At 33.3% G+C, this 17,782-nt stretch overlaps 1 protein-coding gene and 1 pseudogene across 8 annotated transcripts in view; one reads left to right on the forward strand and one right to left on the reverse strand.

The window, feature by feature from the left end:
- ASPH (aspartate beta-hydroxylase) overlaps positions 1 to 17,782 on the forward strand; it is a 103,865-nt gene that overhangs the window by 19,950 nt on the left and 66,133 nt on the right. The window lies entirely within an intron of this gene.
- LOC125690444 (NADH-ubiquinone oxidoreductase chain 2-like) lies at positions 3 to 5,006 on the reverse strand (annotated as a pseudogene).

Consider the following 17,782-nt stretch of genomic DNA (forward strand, 5'->3'; position numbering starts at 1 on the left):
TACAAAACTGAGAGGAATAGTCAACGTAATTTATATGTCATGTTCATGTTTGTTGTTTTTTCCTAATTGAATAATTTTAATAGATTTGTGTGGTGTTTTTTTTTTCCTCATGCAAGTTGAAGGAGTACTTATTCTCCTTATTTATCACTGTTAGTATAAATCATGTACTTGCTGGACAGTTTAAAAGTTAAGTGGTTGATGCTGCTGTATCCACTGTTACAAGATCATTGTGTTTGTTAATAAATTAACTGGGTAGAGGGCTTAAGATGCTTCAAGAATTAGAATGCTATTCTTGTAGACCTGATAAGCCAGGTCCATTTTGAAATGAGTGATAACAAGCCTTTGTATGTGACTGTGAGCACCTGTTTAGCGTATTTTTGTACTGTTTTACCACTGTTCTCAGTTCTCCAGAAGTCTGTTTTATTTTCACTTTCAAAATCCTACATGACTTGAAACTCTAGTCTTAAGCATGGTTTTAAGGAATGTATCTTTCTGATCACCGAGTATCTTAAATAAGTTCTGACTGGCAGGCATGTTTTGTGACAGTGCCCTTTTACCTCTTTTCTGCCATCACCATCTTCACTTCATAATCAAGCATGGGATAAGTACTTTTTATATAAGTGATTTTAGAAGGTTTATTTTTCTTTAATTGGTTGCTTTCAAGTATAAACCTATTCTGATCACAGAAACAAATAAAAAGAAGGAAAAAAAAACCCTACCATAGTTAATAATAGCTTGAGCAATATGCAATCTGAAATGTCTCAAACTGTCAAAGTTATCAGTGGTGTATTAGGATGTTATGTCGTATAGCTGGAAGGTCACAGTCCATGATAACCAGTTTCTTGTCAGTTTATTTTTCCTCATTTGTGTCTGGAGAAATAAGCAAGTCTTTCAGGGGCCGTATCTGTTTAATCCCATTACAGTTGAAGAACACTCATGTAATAATAATCACTGAACTTGTTTGCAGCGCTGTGAATGTGAGGGGTGCTGTGAATTGCCTCAGAGATACAAACTGGCTATTAATTATAAGCAGTAGATAAAACAACATTTTGCATAAAATAATCCTAATCTTTCATTATTTATGGAAGGTGGATGTTAAGTTCTTGTGGGTCATATTAGTTTTATTCAGACTACCAGAACTGTGCTGCTGCTTTGTTACATCTGTTTCACGCAACTTGATATAGCTGGGAATTCTGCCAATATGTGATAGTGTTTCTATTACAAGCTCACCTTATCATGTAGTTAAACTTCATACTTAAAATGTGACACTAGAAGGTCACACAGATCAAAAACTGATTTTCATTATTTTTGAGCTCTTGCTTAGAAGTAAGATTTCATCTCATTCAAATTCAAGAGCATTTTCAGCAGTACAAAGGAATTCATAATTTCTAAAATGTTACAGAACATTAATATAATCATTTATGTTTATAATTTTATCAGCTACTGGAAAAACATAACTTCAGTTGAAGCTCCCAGTAAGTTAATGTGCTTGTTAGTATTTAAAAATGTACTAAAAATGAACAGCACTATTATTTATGTAGAATACATTTGCTTTTTAATTGATACAAAATCTGAAAGACTAGATGCCCTCTTGAAGAATTAAGTTATCAAAGTTAGTAAAGAAAAACGTATTCAACTGCTTCTCTTCAACTGCATTAGGGTAACTTTCTATATAATTAGGGTAACTTTTCTATGTAAGTGAGTGTGCCTTTATTTTATTTGTGAGGCTTTTGTTAGCACATATACTGTGTTTGAAGACTTGTGACTTTCATGGATTTTTGTGTGTCAGGCTACCACAGCAACAAGTGATTTCTCTGCTAAAATTGACTTGAACCCAAAACAGCAATCTCTTTTAAGTTAGGAATTCTTATTTTTTATTTTTTATTCTCTGTTCTTTTCAGACTACTGCATATTAAGGTCTTTGCATCTGCAGTGGTTTAATATTGTCCAGTTCTTTCAGATTTCTCTATAAATGTAAAGATTTAATTTGCAATTTGTGTTTCAAGTTTAGTAGCTGAATACTAAAATACTGAATACATTTTCTGTATGATTTGGGCACACCTGAGTAGGATTAGCATTTACAATTTTATTTGTTGTATTAGGGTTGTGGTTTTTTTGTTTTGTTTTATTTTTTTTTTTTTTATTTTATTTTTTTTTTTTTTAAGGAGGAGCTTTAATGATTAAGATCTGTTTAAGGGATTTGTGTGATTTTGAAAGCTGTGTACAGGAAGTGTACTCTTCCCTCTCTCAGCCCACTCCAAAGGTTAGAGAGGAGGGAAAAAAAATCTGCCTAAAACCTCCCCAGCCAAACAAACTCAAATGTTTGAGTTAGTTTTGTATTTTTATTTTTTTTTAAATACCCAAAGCTGAAATGCCGATGATTTCTTTGTGTCAAGGAACCTACAAGCATTATGTGGAAAAAAAATACAGAAACTAGTTTATAGCCGTGTACCTTGCAAGTTCCTCTTAACTAGGAAAGACAGGACAGTATTTCAAAGTTCAGATAATCAGGAGGAATATAATTCCTCTGTATTCACTTTTGTTCTCTGTAGAGAAACAGTGACTTTTAGTAGCATTGCAAAAAAAAAGCATGTATAGGGGTCACCAGAGCCTGTCTGTCTGAACCCTTGGAGACAATTTCTATTCCGCAGTTATTTATAATAAATAACAATCTCTTGAGAAATTCTAGTCCGAATGCAGCAGTTAGTTGAATTTCTGAACAGGTCAGATACAGAAGGTCATCAATATATTGTAGAACTTGGATAACTAGAAAATAAGAAAATAGGGGAAAAAAATTAACCTAGTATCTCTCTGACCATTCAGATGGAAGTGAATTGTAGAATCCTAAATTCCACAAATGAACTTTTTTTCCTTTATCTAACCTATGGTAGAATGAAGTATTTGCAAACAATCATACAAGGATTGCATGTTGAGAAAATATGTGATGAGTTGGTGGGAGTTGAGATTTGTTTGTTTGTTGGTGTATTTTTTGTTTATTTTTTCAGGTATGGTTCACTTAATTTAGGATAATTTTCATGTCCTCTCTCTTTATTCATCTTCTGTTGTAGAATCGTTAAATGTTGGACTGGCATATGCATATTCTCTTAAACGATGCGTTTGCACACAAAAGCGTATTCTCTTGATAAATAAAGTAGTTGCATTAGCACTGTTGAATAGATAAAGATTTTGACTTTCTAGATAAATGGCATTGTTTAGACTTCTCCCAGAGTAAAACAGTTTTTTCCACTGATTTAGCATCACTTAGCTGCCTGTTGGGGCAGTTTGTTTTTAGTCACTAATTTCAGCTACTTCTTACTGTGCTTGTGTATGAGTTTTACTTTGAAAAGCACTTTTTCCCAAGCATGTGGATGAAAAATACAGGCAATCCTTAGCATATCTGTTAGAAGTTAGCTATCTTCATTGAAGACAAAATTAACCCAACTATGAATTTGTGGTGGTGATATTTCCTTGTTTGTATAGTTCTAAGAGACAAAAAAGAAGAATATATGAAATAATATATTCTTTTCCATATAGGATGAAGTGTTTTTGTATACAATGGCTTTTAAATCTAAAACAAAGTCTTGGATAGATTTCGTAAAGAATTATGAAGAAAGGATTTGGGCTTTGTTATTTTGTTGTTGCTGCGGCAAGCATTTTTATTTTTAATTGGTTAAAATGTCTCCCAGTTTGTTGATCCCTTTTGTGTTCTGATGGTTTTCAAAGAGAATGTACTGCTACAGTCCATATTTTGTGTTTGCGTTTGGTTTAAGCCCATTCAACCTCCTATTAATGTTGAAAGGATTGGTAGGGTGGTTAGTAAGGTAGGGTTGAGGGATTGTGATGATATGAGGAGAAGGGTGATGGGGGGGAGTTTCATAAGAGTTGAGAGTAGCAGGGCAGTGATTATTGGGGAGCCTTGGAGGACTTCTGGAAATCAAAAATGGAACAGGACTAATCCTAATTTGATTGCGATTGCTATTGTTAACAGTAGGCACGATGTGGGGTGGTTAAGTTGTGTAATATCCCATTGGCCAGTAGATCAGGCATTAGTTAGGCTCGAAAATAAGATTAGGGCTGATGCAGTTGATTGGGTGAGGAAGTATTTGATTGTAGCTTCAATTGCTCGGGGTGATGAGACTTGGAGATGAGGGGGATGATGGCTAAGGTATTGATTTCTAGGCTCGTTCAGGCTAGGATTCAATGGTTGCTAGAAATGGTAATGCTAGATCCTATTATTAGGCTCAAGGTGCAAATCAGTTTTGCGTGGGGGTTCATTAGTAGGAGAAGGAGTTGGACCATTGTTTTCGGGGTATGGGCCCGATAGCTTAGTTTGTTGACCCTACTAGAAAATAATATAGAGGGAGTATGAAGAGTTTTGATCTCTTCTGTGTAGGTTCGATTCCTACTTTTCTAAGTTTTGAGGCAGCGAGAGGACTGTTATACCTCTATGTTCACTTTATCATAGTGATCCTTCAATTGTTTGGGCACACTGCCTTAGATGGGGGGGAGACCAGCATAGCTAATTGGTATGCTGGTATGCCAGAGACATAAGGCTAGGGTTAAGGGTAGGAAGTTTTTTCATAGGAGGTGCATTAGTTGGTCATAGCGAAATCGTGGGTATGAGGCTCGGATCCATTTACGCTTCATAAAGTCCCAGGATGCTTGTCTCGAGTTGGGACAACAGTAGGAGCTTCTATATGGTTATTCACACGTCTGTAGAAATACCATCTAAAACCTGTGATTTAAAAAAAAAATAAAAAAATAAAAAAAATAAAAACCAGATTTCAACAGAATAAACAGTTGTTTTATAATCCTGTGTTTATAATTTTGATTTTACTGTTTTTTTTTTTTTTTTAATTTGGGTTTTCATTCTTAAATTAAAATTTAATTTGTCACTAAATAGATTTACCGTGGTAAATATTTTTGTCTCCTTTTGTCCAAAGTTTGAAAACAAATTAGAATGATGACTGACTACTGTACATAAAGTTAAGTCTATAAAATTTAATTTTTATAGAATTAAGCCATGGAAGAAGTTGGAGAGGGGTATTTATAATACCTTGGTTGCTTCCTGGATTCAATCTATCATTTTAAAACCTTTTGGGCTATCCAGTGAAAAATTAAAGAGAATGGCTGGTCACTCAAGTAAAGGTCTGGACATGCAGGTACAAGGATCATGGACTTAGAAGTTTCCTCAGAATTATCATTGATATTTTCTCTGTGTGCCATAAGAAAAATATGTTGCAGCACATTAAACATCTCTGCCATAAGCTTCTCTTATTTTGAATGTTTCGTTAACCTGCACCTAATATTGCTTTGTAGTTTGCATGTGCAAGATGTTCACTTAATTTTTTGTCTCAACAATCTGTCGTCTCAGTCTTTTCTGCTATTCTTTCCAATGCAAACGAAGGTTTGTTCTGGTTAGAAGTGGAGAGGAACATTCCTTCCTCTCCTTTAAAGCTTACCTATTACTGATGTTTATCATTGCTTGATCATTCTGTTGTGTTTTTTTCCAGAATGGAGAAGTTGAAATGTTATTATTTAATAACTCTAAAACAGTAGATTTTAATAAACAATAATTAACCTTGATTTTAACCATGACTTTGTATTTGAAGTACTAATTAGATCAATTATCAAATGGCCTAAAATAACAAGTCCTGGCAGAAGTGATGAGCTCTGTCTTCACTGCTCTGGCCATCTGTATGTCTCTTCTTAAGTTATCTTGAGCCAGCTTTAGATTTTCTATGCAGCAATTCATAAGGATTAAAAAAAAAAAAAGAAGTTATAAGCAAGTCTATGTCCCTTTATATTGGATACATCTTTGTTTTTATACAGTCTTTGTATACCTTCGTATTTGGAGTTATTCCTGAGGATCAGGTATATGATGTTGAACAAATATCATAGGAACAATGATTGAGAAGCAATAGAAAAAAAAGCAAAAAAAAAAAAAAAAAAACCAAAAAAAAAACAGCCAAACAAGAAAATCATAAAACCCTCAGCAATCAGTCTAAGCAGAATTAAAGTAATGCATGATAGAGTAACTGTTATGATTACAGTGTAGCTTTGACAAATTTTGTTTAAATACTGTTTCCTTTTAAATATTATTCTCAGCTGTCTGACAGTGCAAAGCACTCAAATTTCAACATGATGATTAAAAAAAAAAAAAGAACAGAAATTGTGTGCACGATTCGTAAGCCTCACTGTTTAAAAACTTTCTAAAAGGAAATGCTCAGTAAGAAAACAATATAGATGAATTTGATTTTAGGATTATAAAGAACAGATGAGAAAGCAAAGCTGCCTTCTGTTTTAAGGTTTTTGCATAATATTGTGCATGTTTATTGTCCAAATTCTAGCCTTTACTTTGAAAAACTGAACTTTCCTAACATTTTTCTATTTCCTAAATAGCTCTCCTGTCAAGACTGCAGTCTGTGACATGAGTTGTCTATCACAGATCCTCTGTTGACAGTTACCTCTTTCCACCTAACTGCTGTCCTTTTTTTTCTCTCTTTCCTCTATTCTTGTGTAGGCCTGACCAAAGATGGCAGTAATGAAAATATTGATTCTCTTGAGGAAGTCCTTAATATTTTAGCAGAGGAAAGCTCTGATTGGTTTTATGGCTTTCTCTCATTTCTCTATGATGTATTGACTCCTTTTGAAATACTAGAAGAAGAAGAGAGCGAAGCTGCAGATGATGTTGATGGTACGTCACAGAATGAAGGGGTTCAGGGAAAAAAGACTTGTGTTATTTTGGATTTACAGAACCAGTGACTGAGAGACTAATTTGATTGGCTTTCAAAAATGTCCATGAAATCATCAGTCTTAATATGACAGGAATTTCAGGCACTGAGGGGAAACTCCCAAATGGACATTCTAATGATTGTACTAAAGTCAGCCGTGCAATACAGTTATGGTAGTTGGAAGCCTTTCAGTGACTTTTCCATTTTTGTGATAGGAAGACTAATAACACACAGCTGTGTAAATATGTAGAATAAAACATCCGTCTGCAGTTGTGTAGTTGGTTTCTGTATGTGCTGCAATTTGTGCATTTTGTGCACAAAACTTACCAGACTAAATGTAATAACCTCTACTGTTAACGTTATAACATTTGTCTTTCTACAAAACATTAACTGGAGCATTTTGTAACAGCTTTAATTGTAAAGTATTCTGGCATGAATGCATTATGTAAATACATATTTGTATGTTAATCCTTAACGTAGGCATAACAATGATAATTCTCTTGTGAAATTTAATTTTAATAAATAATTCCTTTTATGATTCACTGATTTCTCAGCCAGACACTTTTTACTTGATCAAATAAAAGCACTTTGCTTAAAAGTGCTTGATAGCTTTACAAAGAGATTCAGTTCTTAGTGAACATCGTTTTCAGGCTGATATGTCATTTTTATGGTCTATTCCTCCTATCTGTTTTCCAAATAAGGTTTCAGTCCTTACACCTTCCTCACCCTTTTGTGTTCTTTTTCTTCTTGTATAATGATCATGCTGCAAGGGCTGTTCTGAATTAAAATAAATAATAAAATATAAAAAATAATAAGGTGGACCTTTTGTGGAAGTGGGAAGCTGTGATTGTATATTTCTTATGTAATACTGAATATATTAAAGATTAATTAGAAATTAGAATGTAATGTCTTTTATTCCGTGTTAAAGAGTTCTGTCTGCTATTGTAAAGTTACTGGTATATAAGGGTAGTTTATAAATGTATTCTGCAATCTGTATCAAGTCCTAAAAGCTGGAAATGAGGAAAAACAGGAACAGTGTACTTAATCAGATTATTATTCTTTATTCATGAAGTTGTTCGTTGTTCAGAGTGTTTTTTGCTATGATTACGTTTGTATCTGTTTGCCATATAAAGTTTATATTCAAATTTTAACTCTATTGATGTAAGCTGAAATTTCAACCTCTTTTTCAATTAAATGAGTATTCTGTTGCTTTGGCATCACAATTCTAAAGCTATTTAATTTGCTATTACTTTAAACAGTAATAACATGTTGGAATTTGTTTGCTCTTATTCCTTTTGATGTAACAATTAAAAAATCATCAGTGGTGTGCATTGCTGTCAGAGCTTTCTTGAAGTTTGAGATAAATTGATTTTAATGAATTGCACAAATTGTTGTGATTGCAAGCAGGACTTGGCCAGGAAAGGTGGCAGTAGTTTATATGATTCATGTTTGAAATTGAGAGGAAAATGAAAGCTAAACTTTTATTTTCTTTTATAGTCACTTACACAAAACACAGCTGGTTAAGTTAATCGTCCAACCAAAGTCCAAAAAAGGAATTCAGATTATTTTAGAAAGCAAAGCTGTTGCTTTTTACCTATAGTTTTGGCTTCTAGAACTTTTATTACCTGATTTCAATCCTATTGTAATGTTTTCAGTGACAAAAATAGAATGCATAGGTGAAAGGAATTTTCCAATTTTCATAGCTAACTAAGAACTGAAAGTTGGCAATTTATGTGAAATTAGCAACAGTTTTCATTAGCCACTTTCATCTTTCTTACAGTCAATTAAATTGTGAAGAACTGCATAAAGAAATGTCTTTGACTAAAGCTGTAATCTATCAGTTTCGCCACTGTTTTTAGAATTTTGTAGGATGATTTGCGTTACCCTTTTCCTTGTATTGGTAAAAGTATGTTGTAACTGCTAGTCCTCAGCAGAAGTTTACAAGCTTTGAACAAAATACTCCATTGACTTTAGTAGCATAAACTGTTGCTTGCCTGGATATTAATATAAATAAATTAAGGGGAAAAAAGACACCTTAATACATGTATGTCTGAGAACATGTATAGCTGAGAACACGTAAGACGTTTAAACCCTGGGTTTCTGTGACCACCTTCAACAGTATTTAATTGGAAAGGAAGGGAGGGTATATTACACAGGAAAGGAAAAATATAATACTCCTAGTATATAAAATAACTTAGAAATGAGTAAACAGGAAAATGTTGGCATATTTGTTGAAATAATTAAAATAATTCTGAGAACAACTTTTGTCAGTGCTGTTTTGGTGGTTCCCCCTTCCCCCCCCCAGAACATGAGCTTTTTGAGTGCTTTTTCAATCTGTTGTTTGAAGGTCAGTGAATGAGGCTTACTACCTGTGGGTTTTATTGTATATTAATCTTGCATTACAAGTGAGTCTTCAGTGAATGGCCTTGGAAGAAATTAACTTTTTGTGAAAGGTTTTCATATGATTTTCAGTTGTGTGGAGAGGTAGAGGAATGCATGGAAATGTTAGTAGGATTTTCGTGTCAGTTCATAGTAGTTAATGATCAGATGGGAAAAGAAACCACCTGTATTGTAAATATGATTTGATAGAGTGCTGCTCATGGTGGTTGTGAAGTCTTTCTATGGAGACATTCAAGACCTGTCTGGACGCTGCAACCTATTTTAAGGTACCTGCTTTTGCCAGGGGTTGGACTCGATGATCTCTTGAGGTCCCTTCCAACACCTGTGATTCTGTGATTGGAAAGCTGCTGTGTTCAGCTGTTATGGACAGATGCTTACTATTTTCCTGATTAAATTGCCATCAGATAAGCAGTTATTGTAATAGTGGAACAGCAGCATGAAATTCATTAAATGCTCTGTCTCATGTCGTCAGATAGGATGAATTCTTTCAGACAAGCCTAATCAAAATAAAAGGCTTGTTGATTTCCTGCACGAGATGAGAAACCAGCAAGATATGTCTGCAACTTCAGAAAAGAAACTGCCCTTTGCTCCTGACTTGGATTTTCCTTCTAAAATTAGGTAGTTAAATAAGTAAGGGGCTTTAAAGCAACTTAGTAAGAATATGTTAAATGTTCCTTCTAATTTTTTGTGCTAGTTGTCTAAATTAAAAAGGTGTCTTGCTCTTGGGGGGGTACAGCTCAGTGATGTCTGGCAGTCTGCACACAGATAATGAGTAGAAAGAAATTGTTTTACGGGTAGATGTATGATAGCCTTCTGTCAGCAAGCTGTTTCGCTGGGCAGAAGGCCTTATATATCCAAAGCAGTATATACTATAGAATAATTATTAAATGTAGATGTATGTAGATTTATGATATAAAATCATAAAGCTAGCTAGTGGAGTAGCATGATTTTCTTTTCTTACTTTTTTTTTGTGTGTGTAATGTTCTTAGATTTGATGGCACCGTGAGTGTGATGGGAAGAGTTGGAATGCAAGTTCTAATGGTTAGAGCTTGACACTTTCTGCTTTGCTACGCAGGCTTTCTAGAAATGGCAGTAGGGTAGCAAGTTCCTATTTGATAGCTGCTTAGCTCTAAGTCTGACCATAAACTTAGTGATATATGTGACATAATGTTTTCTTTTTAAATGTACATGGAGAATCTACATTAAATCAGTTTACAGTTGCTGCGTGATAGTGCAGGTTAAAAGTTGGTTGTTTTTTTTTTCAATTACATTTTGTTATGAAATTAATTTATAGGAATTTCTATGTCAGAGCTTTTTTACATAAAAAAATCTTGAAATTTTCAGTATCACTAAATGGCTAACATAAAAATTGCATATGCAGGAAGAAGCTCTCATGTGAAATTTGTTCTTGAAGGGAAGAAAGTTTCGTCTTTCTTCCTCAAAATGATTTTGTTACATACTTGTAATACCTGTAATATTTAAAGATTTAAGCAGTCATTTAAATGAAGATATAAATTTATCAACAATTGTAAGCTATTAATAAATAACAGCATTGACAAGAATACTTAATTTTAAGTAAAACACCTTTAGAAGGCAATGGCAACCCTTTCTAATATGTGATCCCTTCATTCTTTTATATGTGTTTATAAATGCATTTATTTCTTCTATGTTGTCAACACAGGATCTTTATAATGTAGGATTACTTGGGAAACAAAAGGAATTTGAAAACTAGCTCATGAAGATATTTGAAATGTAATTTAGAATAAATATCCATTACTTCAGTTATGTGATTTGTAAAATTCTGCATGTTGGTTTGTATGCCCCCACGCTGCAAGAGCCCCCTTCTTTGCTAATGATTTTACTTTAGGTGCCAGGTTTTATCACGTGCTCCCTGAAACAGCTATCTGTCTGGGAAAAGTAAAGTGTTTTGACTCATTTCTTGCTTCAGCTGCTTAGACTTCATAAATGAGATTTTCCTGTGTTATAGTCATTGTGTGTGTGTGTGTGTGTGTGTGTGTGTGTGTGTATAAACCATATATATATATGGTTATCCAGTCCAGGTGGAAATGAATATGCAGCATGATTTCTGTCTTGTGATTTTTAGATAATATTAAGATTTTGAATAGTATTGTTATACATAATCTTTCTGTAAGTGGGTCTATTCATATTATGTTAAAATAGCTTATTTGCATAATTGTCAGACATTGATAATGTGCTGAGTCTTAAGACTATTCATTTTGTTAAAAGCATATTTATAAGAATTAAAGCTTGAGTATTTTACAAGTGAGATATTAATGACAAAGTGTTTTGTAATCAGCTTTTCAAGATAGCACATACATAATGTGCATGTAGATGTGTATATATTACAAAAGTACAATATTTTTAAATGTACAAGTCTTTGCAAAATTTTCCATTTTCTCCCTGTGGTAACGTGCTTGTAAGAATATCTCAAAATATCCAGGATCACTTCATTATACTGTGTAGGTAGATGAGAGGTTGTTCTTAGATTTAAATAGTAGTTTGTGCAGCTTATGTATTAACTGATGTTGTAGTGTAACTAAATTGGAGTCTGTTTTTCCTTCTCTATGAGGAAATTGTTGTTGCTGAACATCTTGCTTACAGTTTGGAATAATAAGATTTGAATGACAAACATGAGTCAGAACACTGCATTTCAGCAATGATGGCAATCCATCCCTGATCTCAGCGAGACCTTCATATCTCAAGTTGAATTTGTGAGGGAACTAATTAGAGTATTTCATTTGACTAGCTCAATTTAGAAGAATTCTGGCATAGTGTAAGTGCTCAGTGCTTTGAAAATGCGTAAGAGAAATTAAGTACAACTTTCTTGTGTGTGTAGCATTTTCCTTGTTTGTTTTTTAAGACTAAATGTTGAGGTATATTGATGTAGTCCAGGTAATTATGAATTGTTGTCTAGGAACCTAAGATTAATATTCAGATGTCCAATGTAAACCTCTTATATGAATGAGAAGCCTAATGCTAAGACATGAGTGTATCTTTATTTGTCTACCAGAATGATGTATAATTTTTAAGTATATTTACATTTTATTAAATTTTTTTGGCTAGTAGGTCATCTGATTTTTGTTGTTAAAATAGTTGTGTTTATGGGTTTCAGATCTTAGTACAGACAAGCGGGATAATCAAGTTCTTTTTGTGATTGTAAAGACACCAAAGCTGCCCATGTTTTATATTTTGGAGAGGCTTTTGTCCTATTTATGTGTGCTTTTTACTAAGTTTTACGAGATGCTGAAAGATCTGAATTTCTGATACCATATTTTGGGGAAGGGGAGCAATCAGCATCTCATATTTGACTTGGACTAGAGAATTAACTTAATTTTTTTTTTTTTTTTTTTTTTTTTTTTTTACTAAGTCCTAAGTTTTATATGATCTTAAGTAAAAGCAGCAAGTAGTTTGACTGAACTGAAATGGCAACTGCTTTTTGGAATAAGAGCAATACATCACTGTATTACAAAATACATGTTTTGCCAATGGACATATTTCCATTGGGTATAGTAGCAGCCAAACATCTAGAAGAAGAAATGAGAGTAAAATAACCTTAATGTATATTGTTACTTTTGTGGCATCAAAGGACTAATCTAATCTCCTCTACACTCTCTGAAGTTTCTTATTTTGAATTTTACTCAGTTTTGCAAAACACAGATTCTAATTCATTATGAGAAAAGAAACAGTTTATATAATGTACATTATGTAGGTGCTTGTAGATCTATTGAATTAATATATAGTTAAAAAATTGGTCATAATTACATGACAGAATGCTTTCTGGGGAGAACTGAGGTAGCTCAAGGAAGCTAAGAACAGCTCAAGTAATGTGCACCTGGTGATGGGGTATTTTACTTGGTTAATCAGCCTTCTGTCTCAGTACCTGTGTTGTTCTTGCTACAGAAAATGCTTTAGTCCTATTGAGCTTGGTATTATGCTATTATGCTTGGTATTTCTCTGTAGCATTACAGTGTGCTATGTAAAGGTAACTTTTTACATGGCGGATTCAACGTTTGTTGAATATCACAGATATGTTCATAACTGGTTTCCATTTTGCAATAAATCAGGTGAGGAGCCAGGAGGGGTAGCCAAGAAAAAAGCTAAAGTAAAAGGTATTTTAAATGTTTTTGTGTGTGGAAATTTATGCAGATGATGTCTGAAATGCATGCATGTTGCAAACACAGATTGCAGGTTATGTTTACTAATATTAGCTGTGTTGACTAAGTGTTGTCTAATGGAGCAGCAAGCTATTATACCCCCCATTTTTGTACCACCTATTGTCACTTAATGGCAATGTGAGTGCTTTCCTAATTAGACATTTATTTTCCTTTATTTTTATCAGCAATTTTGTTGTTTGGATTACAAGTAGTTTATGTTAAGTTTGTATTCCACATGTTTTTTAAAAAGTTCTGATATGTATGCAGTATAAGTCTGGTCAGTGTCAAATCTTTATTATTTGTAAATTCATGATACTATTTCTTCACTGTAGTGGGGCTAGATTTCTTTTAAAGTATGGATTTAATCATAATTTAGTTATTTCATCTCTTTCTTTCTTATGGGAGGAGAAATTTGAAGTTCAGTACCTTTTCCTTAGGTTTGCATGGTCAACTGCAGTGATGGTCTTCATAACTTTTCCAAAAGCTTGAAGTAGGATAGCTTACAACTGATTTATGATATATATTTATTTACAATTGCATTGCCGTATGAGCAGAAAATAGTAATTCAGAGGTCTGCAGTGCAATAAAAGAGACTTAAAAATCTGATTAACCTAAACAAAACTCCAAAATACTAGATACATTTCAGGTATTGAACCTTTTTAGAGATACTCAGTTACCTCCACCCAGCATGGTGATATACGAAAAATAAAGTCTCTTTATATTATGTTGAAGACATTTTGACTTTCATGTATGTTGTGGTTTGTTTTGTTTTTTCCTTATCAGTATGTGAAAAATGCACATTGCTTGTATTATAAAGTCTCATTAGAAACAAAATGCATTTGGTGGGGGAAGCTTTCATGCTTACATGAATATGTCTTAGCATCTTTGCATGCAAGTTAATTTTTTTTTGCATTTGATCCACATTATGCTTGTTATGACTTATTGGTGAATCGTGTGTTTCCAAGTTCTTAATAAATGTCATTTAACAGTGTATTCCTGTGTTTTGAGTTGTTTTCCAGAGGTGCTTGATATGAGAATGAAGAAATGGTGTGATAATTTCTAAATGCTTTATGCCAAGAAAAGTACTGGAAGGAAATAGGATGTTGTTCCTTTTAGACTGAGCTGTGTGATTCAATTCTTCACATCACAGAAAAGTTATGTAGGTGATAGAGGCAGAAGGAAGTGTTACAAGAGACTCTGGTCTCTGTTCAGAAAAACTTAATTTTTTTCAAAAGTCTGAATAAAAATAGAATTATTGTTTTATGTACAAAATCTTTATGGCTTTTATTTTCCAATAATGTGGGAATAGTAGTACTTACATTAAATACAAATACTGCATGCAGAGATTTCTGAATTGAGAGAGAGATGAAAAAAATGTTCTGGAGAATTCTGACAATGATTTTCAAAACTGAACAAACTGGAAATGAACATAGAGCATCTCAGTTCTGAGAATGCTATTCTGACTATTCAGTTGACACATTATCTACATACCGAATTACAGCCACATGTGCATATTTTCTCTATTTCAATTGTATCACTTGAGAGAGAACTCCAAAAAAGTTATTTACACAAGTAAATAAATCGATTAAATCAAACCATTGCTTTTAAGGCCACATATGGAAAAGATGTACAAATTGATATGCTGTTGTTACTTTGATTTCATTGACTGTGGACAAATGAAGTTAAACATCTTTTTTTGGGCTGATTTAATCCACCAGAACACTTTTTCTTCTTCAGAAATATGGGAAATAGGTACACAGTAATCAAGAAGTACATATCTAGGAAACTTTAAGTCTCGGCTTAATCTGAGATAATGTCAGGAATGTGATATGGTAAGCAATTCTGTTGTAACAACCAGAATTGCTGATGTTCTTTACATTTCTAGACCTTTAAGGCAGCCATAACGTTGCCGAAGATTAAAAATGTATTGCTCGTTTCAAACCCACAGATGAAAAGGTTTTAGCATTCTGCAGCAAGATAATAGAGGCATGTTTTTTTTTCTAGATCAGCGCTTTGTTTGGATGCACTTATATTTAGCTGAGATTACTGTCTGCATGGTGTGGGATATTGCTAAAAGTCAAAACTAATTTGTTAAAATTAAGTTTTAAATACATATAGAAGTTTAACGTGGCACCTAACAAATATCAAGTGTGAAGATTATCAAAGCATTTAGACTTGTTCATAAAATGTAATCTGATTTTAGAATGATTCTCTTACTGAACATTTCCTCTTTTTTAATGGAAAAACTAAAAAGTAAAAGAAACGATTGCAGAACCACTCAAGAAATTAAAGGAGAAGCAGGAATCCAAGAAGGAGGAAACGAAGGATGAAGAAGACAAAAAGAAAGCCAGAAAAGGAAAAGATGCTGCTGAGCGAAAGGAGAAGAAAGCTGTTGATACAAATAAATTAAGGAAAGAGTCTGAAAAGCTTAGAAAAGACAGAGGAAAGGAAAAGGAAAAGGTTCTAGAGAAAAATGTAAAACCCAAGGAAACAACAAAAAAAGCAGCTGGTGAAAAGGCTGGTGCTGCTCAGGTGGGAAAAGAATCAAAAAAGATGGTTAAAAATCCATCTAAAATTTCTGAAAGCTCAGCAAAGGAAGACAAGAAAGAAAAGAAGTAAATAAAGTTCTGATTGTGCTAATTTGGAACAGACTCAAGAATGAGAGATACAGTGTATTTATCAGTGTGTAGTAAATATGGCAATGAGAAATTAATGCTTCTGGAAATAAGTGTGAACAAAGATTATTTTTTTGAAAACTGTGCTTTGTAAACACAAAGCAAAAATGTCTGCTGTGAAACTCAAATGTGTACATATGTTAATATACCTGGCTATTAATGTATGTTGAATGTATCCAATTCATGCCAGTTACTTCAAGCAAATTCTAAGCCTGATCTATTTTTCTTTCTTTGTATCCATTTATTAAAATGTTGCTGTACTGGTATTGTGTATCAAGTACAAGTTTAAAAGTAATGTCAGGAGGATTATCGGGATACAAACAGTATGAAAATACTCGTTTGACAAAAACAACCAAGATGAGCATTCATAGAGTATATTGTCATAGGAATTTAGCAACTAACTGTAAATTAATTCTTTGCTAAACTTTGCTTCCTGAAGTGGACTGGGAAGACTGTGTTGTATACAGATACGTGATCCAACTTTATTTATTATGTATAATTGCTACCGCTGTTTTTTAAATTGTCCTGTGACAATATATTCTGTTTATTTGTTCTTTTCAGATCTAAAAGATATGCAAACTTGTTTCATTGTCATTTTTCAGGTGACCTAAATTTTCCAAGGTTCTAATAATGAATACTTCAAAAATTAGACTCCTTATTTCAGTTTTGACGGGTACTGATGGATTTCTATTACTATTTAAGAGTAGGGATTTGCTGCTATTATTGTATTCTGGCTTACTTAGGGAAAGGTTTGTATCTTTTGCAATTCTTATTTTCTTCCAATAACACTTTACAAGTACTCGATACTTCTGTAAGCCATCTCCTGTGTTAGCTTGCTGTTACAGCTTCTGTATTTTTATTATCAAGAAATGATTTATCCAGCAGTTTCATTTGAGTCAATGAAGTTAGAAAATGTTTCTTCAGACATACATTTCAGTATATTATTGAATCTGTACTTGCTTACAAGCTTATACTAGGAAAGGAATATTTCCTGTTTTACTTGATAAACAATGTTGCTAGCATGCTGAAATAAGAATTCTTCAATAAAATTGCAGAATTTAAACAGAACTTGTAAAGAAATTTGAAGGTTTATTATTATAATACTGCAGTATCATTCTAAAGGAAAAAAACCACCAAAAACTAAGGAGTGAAGTTGAGCATGGTTATGTGGTGTAAAATGTTTGAGCATGTTGGTGTGGTGTAAAATTAAAGTCCTGGAGGTTGATTCCTATACTGTGTACTTGGTTCTGCTTAAGTTTTCTGTACCACTGTTGGCAATACAGTTATGTCAAACAATTAATGTAGCACATACATGTCTGTAATACGCTTTTATTCCTGTACTAGGGTAAGATACAGTCTGCTTGATTGATTTGATTTGATTGATTTTTCAGACAAAACATTTTTGAAAGGGGGTGTGTGTGTGCAAAAAGACTTAAAAGAAGATTTTACTGAATGCACTTGCATAATGAGTATTCTTTTTCAGGTTTCAGTCAGGATAGAGATGTGTTTATTCATCCTTGCTTTATGAGACTGTAAGAGACATATTTGATAGTGGAATACACAAATGACACTTCTCAAGGATAATGGCACAGTGGTAAATGCACATCACTTCTATTTTCCTCCCTGATGTGGCAGGAGGTATAACTGTGAATGAAATTTTAAAATGAGTTGTGTTTAAGGTTACTGTATCTTAACATCTATGCCCCAAATGTTTATCTCATCCTAAATAAGTTGCTTTTTCAAAGAACATTCTGTGTGAGCAACACTTAAGGCTATACAGTAAAATGAGGGTTTTTTC

The sequence above is a fragment of the Lagopus muta genome, chromosome 3, assembly GCF_023343835.1.
Source record: "Lagopus muta isolate bLagMut1 chromosome 3, bLagMut1 primary, whole genome shotgun sequence".
Classification (NCBI taxonomy): Eukaryota; Metazoa; Chordata; class Aves; order Galliformes; family Phasianidae; genus Lagopus; species Lagopus muta.